This window comes from Pinus tabuliformis, chromosome X (genome assembly GCF_031772625.1).
Source record: "Pinus tabuliformis cultivar Carrire ecotype Pingquan chromosome X, CPIR1, whole genome shotgun sequence".
NCBI classification, from domain to species: domain Eukaryota; kingdom Viridiplantae; phylum Streptophyta; class Pinopsida; order Pinales; family Pinaceae; genus Pinus; species Pinus tabuliformis.
The window spans coordinates 1,003,719,100-1,003,724,661 of NC_142308.1; positions in this window are offsets into that span (position 1 = coordinate 1,003,719,100).

Below are 5,562 nucleotides of genomic sequence, written 5' to 3' on the forward strand. Positions count from 1 at the left end.
GAATTAATTGAGGATGAAAATTTCATAGAAGTGTATTTAGGACAGAGAACAACATTGAATTACGTATATACAAAAGAACAAATAGTAAATTTCTATAGACAATTAATGCATGGTTTAGTTATTTTACTGCAATAAATAGATACACACAAACCCTTAAAATATCACAAACCCTTAAAATTGTTAAAAATAAACTTTTATGATAGTAAGTTCATAATCTCAAATAGATAATAATCAGAAGGAAAAATAAGTTACTGGAGGAGAAAATTACCGAATAATTAGAAATCACGATATATTCATCCAATTGTTACCTTTAAAAGAAAATAGAAAAGCACCTTTACCAATCATTATAGAATACAAGGACAAAATAGTAAGGAATATACTAGTACAACGACAATTCATTATTTTTAAAATGCGAAGCACTGAACATAAATAAAGTTCCTCAATCTCAAGGTAAGGCTGTAACTTAAAAACTTAAATTAAGTCCATAGTGGCAGAACTTTTTCAACGGCCTTAAAATGTCACAATAATTAAATAACCAAAACCCTCGAGTCTAGACACTTAACGAGAATCATTTATATATAGATATCCACCATTCAAAATATTCTTTCAGACAAAATACCAAGGTTAACCCTCGATTGAATCACATCATAAGAAGTTCAGAAGCAATGTTAACGCCAAGCGCAAAACAGAACCAATGAACATGGTCACCCAAATAAAATCCTGGTTCAGCGAACTTTGGCATATATCCTCTGTCCGGATAAACAATTCTTTCACAAAACAAATTACCATATGACTATATATTAAACATCTATTGAACCAAGGAGGATTTTCCGACCTATACAGACAAGTAGAGGTCCATAAGCTCTTAAAAATATGAATAACATTGTCTCAACCACATAAATAGCAAACCGACAACAATATGATATGTATGATACCTAAAATCAAGTGACAGTAACCCCAGAATTCTAATAAGAGTCTAAACCTACTATTAAACAAAGTCTAAAGGGATACCATGAAGGTAGTGATTATACCTGAGAATTGAGAACACCAGTAGATGGTGGTTCGCCTTTAATCTAGTAAGATAAAATATTTAGCAGAACTGGGAAAAAGAATCCGTATGAAACTAATGAAAGAAAACTAAGGAATACATAAAAAGGTAGCCTACTCACCTTCCAGAAGTCAACTTTGGTTTGGCTACCTTCCACGGGATGAGAAAGCCATCGAGTCATCCCTGGATGGTGGGAGCAATGAGTTAGACACCGAACCAGATGAAATATTGAAGCAAAACGCAACCTCAAATGATGTAGAAAATTGAAACAACCATGGTAGAGTGGTTTAAGATACCTTCCAGTGATGGCATGTCGAAACCCTCCATTGCATGCAACAAAAATGGTCCTGAACCGACCTAAAGCCACCAAGGGCCAACTTCATTGTAGAGCAGCGAAATCGAAAAAACACTAATAGAAAATGACACCACAGCTGGTTGGACGTGGGAGAGTTGGTTAGATATTAAAAACCTCACCCTTACACACCATCGGATCACCCTCCAAAGATCAACGAAAGTAGATCGGGTGAGCTATCGCAGGTGAACCCAAACCTTTTACAGACACATGCAATGGGATTATTCATGCTTATGTTGTTGTAACAGAGTACAGAAAACATTTAACCGGGGTCTGATCATGGACATCAACACTAGTTGGGATTCATGTGAAGAGTAATTGTGAGGCGACATAAACCTTACAAACCGTGTTGCAATAATTATAATCAATAAAACCAGATAAGTTATAAGGGCGCCATTAAGGATTATTCAACCATTTTTATGTTTATATATATATATATATATATATATATATATATATATATATATATATATATATATATATATATATATATATATATATATATATATATAATGGTATTAGAGTTGTCGTTCATACACTAAGAATATTTGGTGAAATTACATATATATGTAATATATTTGTACAAAAAGATGTACAAATATTCATTTTCTGTACATTATCACTTTCATCTTCAACATCTGAAACTTCTGTAAGAATATATACATTAGAAATTTCATCATCTGATTCTACAATAGACCAGTCATCTTGAAACTCTTCAATATCTACGCAAGCTTTGATTTTACTGGATGATTTCTAGGGGCACTTTCTAGCAAAGTGTCCTTCCTTTTTACAAATGAAACAACAATTGTTGCTTCTGGGCTTGCTCCTTTTCTTCAAAAATCTGTATTTTCTGAAAGGCCTCTTTGGGTTTGATATTCTTTTGGGTTTGTATTTACCATACCTTTTGGATTTCTTCTTTGCTTTAAAATGTGCCCATGGCAATACTGATCTATAGACATCGGGACTTGGGGTGATGTCTTGTGCTTTCTTCTGCCAACATAGATATTTTACCTTTTTTGAAACTCTGAACAGAAGATCAACCCAATACATTTGATCTAGACTTTTTAACTGAACTTCTAGATATTTCATTATTAGATCTTCCAAATTGCCTGCTAATTTTGACAAAAATGAAATTTTTTGAGCAAGGTCATTAAAAATATTAGCTTTAAAGACTTTAGCCATAAAATCTTTACCAAACTGATCTAAATACTTGAGATCTTTTAATTCCATACGGCTAAGGTCAGTTAAAAGCTGTTTTCTTTCATCTGCTGGTTCTGGTACAAATTGAGTCTTTTGCAATATTTCTAATGTGGACAAACCAGCTTCCATGACTGCTCCTCGCTCGGTGTCTGATCCTCCCATCCACCAATCAAAAATAATTCCTACCATCCTTTTTTCAGCTAGAATCATAATAGATATATTATCTAATTTTGTAGTGACCTGCATCTAGTACAATGCTCCTATCCAAATTCTGATAGACTCTCCTGGATTAGATGAGCTATCTAGATCTAGAATATAACCACTAGAGTTTGTAGCAAACAGGTCTTCTTCGACTCTAGCATATTTCGTGGTTTCTTTTAGAATATGAGCTTTATTCTGATTATGGATGGACGACATAATAAAAGATGGGAATCTTGTTGTAGCTTGTTCTAATGTCATGACTTCCTTTTTAGACTCAAAGGGTTTGTCTCTTTTGTATGTCTTTGAAGATTTTGTGTCACTCGTTAATTTGCCAGTACCTATGGAAGTTCCCTCTCTGGCACTAGATTGAGCTGCTTCTTTTTTATCTTCTTCATATTCCTCTAAATCCCAATAGTTTGGAGCAGACATATCTAAATGAAACTTTGGGATTTTCTTGGCCTTCTTTTTCTGTTTCCTTCTTCTCTTTTCCTCCTTTTCTGCTTGTTGCTCTTCTTATAACAGCTTTAAGTTTTCATTTATCAACTCAGCTTGTTTTCCCAAATCATTTAGAACATCTTTTGCATGAGAGCACCAAGTAGTCAAGTAGTTTCCTACCTGATAGACCTGATCCATATCATTAGGGTCTTGAGAATTATGTTCTAACAAGGGGGCACAATCTGCTCTTGTAGGAGGCTGTCTAGTCTGAGATGAAGAAACACAAAACTTGGTTTTGGGTGGCCATTTCCCCCCTCTAACAAATCTTTTGTTAGCAAACTGATATTCTTCTATAGGTGGAAAAGTATTTACATGAGTTCTAAACATTTTATTGACTGCAAAAAAGGGTTTTTCTTCAGGAATATACAACTGATTTTCAGACCGGGGTGTACTAGTGGAAGTAGAAGGCTGTTCTTCTGGTATAGTGAGCTGTCTATAAAAAGATCTTCTTCCACTCTAGATTGAATTTTCGGCTGGTAATACATGTTTCTCTGGAAAAACTCTTCGCTGTGGAATTATAGGATGGTCACGATTGGGTATGATTTTTACACCACCATCCATAAGAGCGATTCTCTTAATTCTTTTATTTTCACTTTCAGAAGCCAAAGACTTATACTGGATATACCAGTCATTGGGTAAGGATTCTTTTTCATAATGTACGCCTTCAATTTGAGCATTTCCTATCCCAATTGTTACACAATCTTTCAATACCGGCTGTTTTAATTTTGGATGAACTGTATTAGTAAGCTGAAAAGAGGTCTGGACTATTACAGACAAAAATTCACTGTCATCTACCATAGATAACCCTTGTACTCCAATCAAGGCTTTCCAACAGTCTTTAAGATGAGCATCTATTAGACTGATAGCATAATCAGGAAATATTGTTCCATGCTGGAAACCAGATGATAAGTTTCCCAAAATGGTTCCTATTCTAGCATGATCATATTCATCATGCCTTGTTTCAAATAACTCTGCTATGCAAGGAGTATCCAACCCATGTCTGAATAGAGGAGCTAGACCAAGTCTAATTGCTCCAAAATGTAAATAATGAAACCTTCCTTCCTTAGCATACTTTTTAAACTTTCTTATCTCATCCTCAGTAAATAAATTTAAACCAACTATCTGTACAAATGGACCTTTAATTTGTACCAAAACTCCGGGCTATGGCTCTGATATCAAAAAGTGACTCTGACCATTCAAGGGCCTAATACAAACAGAAATACAGATACTAATTATAAATGATGAAGCTTTATGGCATGCAAGACTTACTTCTGATTAAAATCATCGCTTCCCAAACAACAGGATCTAAAAACACATATCTAATCCTCAGGCGACCATGCGCGAGTCTACACACGACCTCTCTCCATGGGTCATCACTCAAGCGCCTTACAGCTCAAACCTCTTTCGGATTACAGGAACTGTCCTTAGACAGGCGGCCCAGTAGGCTTCAATATTAATAAAAGTAGAAATTACACAAAGCTTATTACAATCAGAGTGTCTCAGACTGAATGATCACAATATAGAAAATGACTCGAATGATCAGGATGATCACAATGGTCTGCAGACCCTTTCTTATATAGACTCTCTAAGCATCTAATCATATCTAAGCAATGACGTCAAAAGAAAATAATTGAGGGTCATGTCTGTATCTTTTTCCACCGACGGTGTCTACTCAACCTTTTCTGTACAAAGGAATCCTATCACAACATGTGATCAATATTATCACATTGCTGACAAAGATTCTACCAACGGCTTGTTGGGCTTCTAGTTTCCCATAGGTCTTCTTCAGATGATCCGGGAGAGGGTTTGTACTCATCTATTATCTGGCGGTAATGTCTTTTCATCAATCGGTCATACTGTTCATTGATTCCTTCATTTGTATCTTGTGCATCTGTCATTTCATCTTTTCCTTTCGGCTGCATTATTGTTGTCCAAAGAGATGCTGCTGACGATGATTCTCCTTGGCTGATATTCGTTTTGATTTTATGGAGGCCCGGTTCTTGTGAGGTATACATCAATTCTTGCTTTTGTTCTTGCTTTTCCCATTTATTCAAAAAAGGAAGAGCACTTACTTCAATATCAAGAAACGAATCTTTAAAGGCATTCCAGGTTGCAGGCGCTCTCTGTACTACCAGCTCGATGCCATCTAAATATTCCCACTTAAAAACCTGGAACATATTTTTGGAGCTTTCAATAGCGTGTTGAATCCATAATCGACGATTTTCGTTCAAAATATCTCTGCGCTGCCATCCAAGTTCAAAAATTA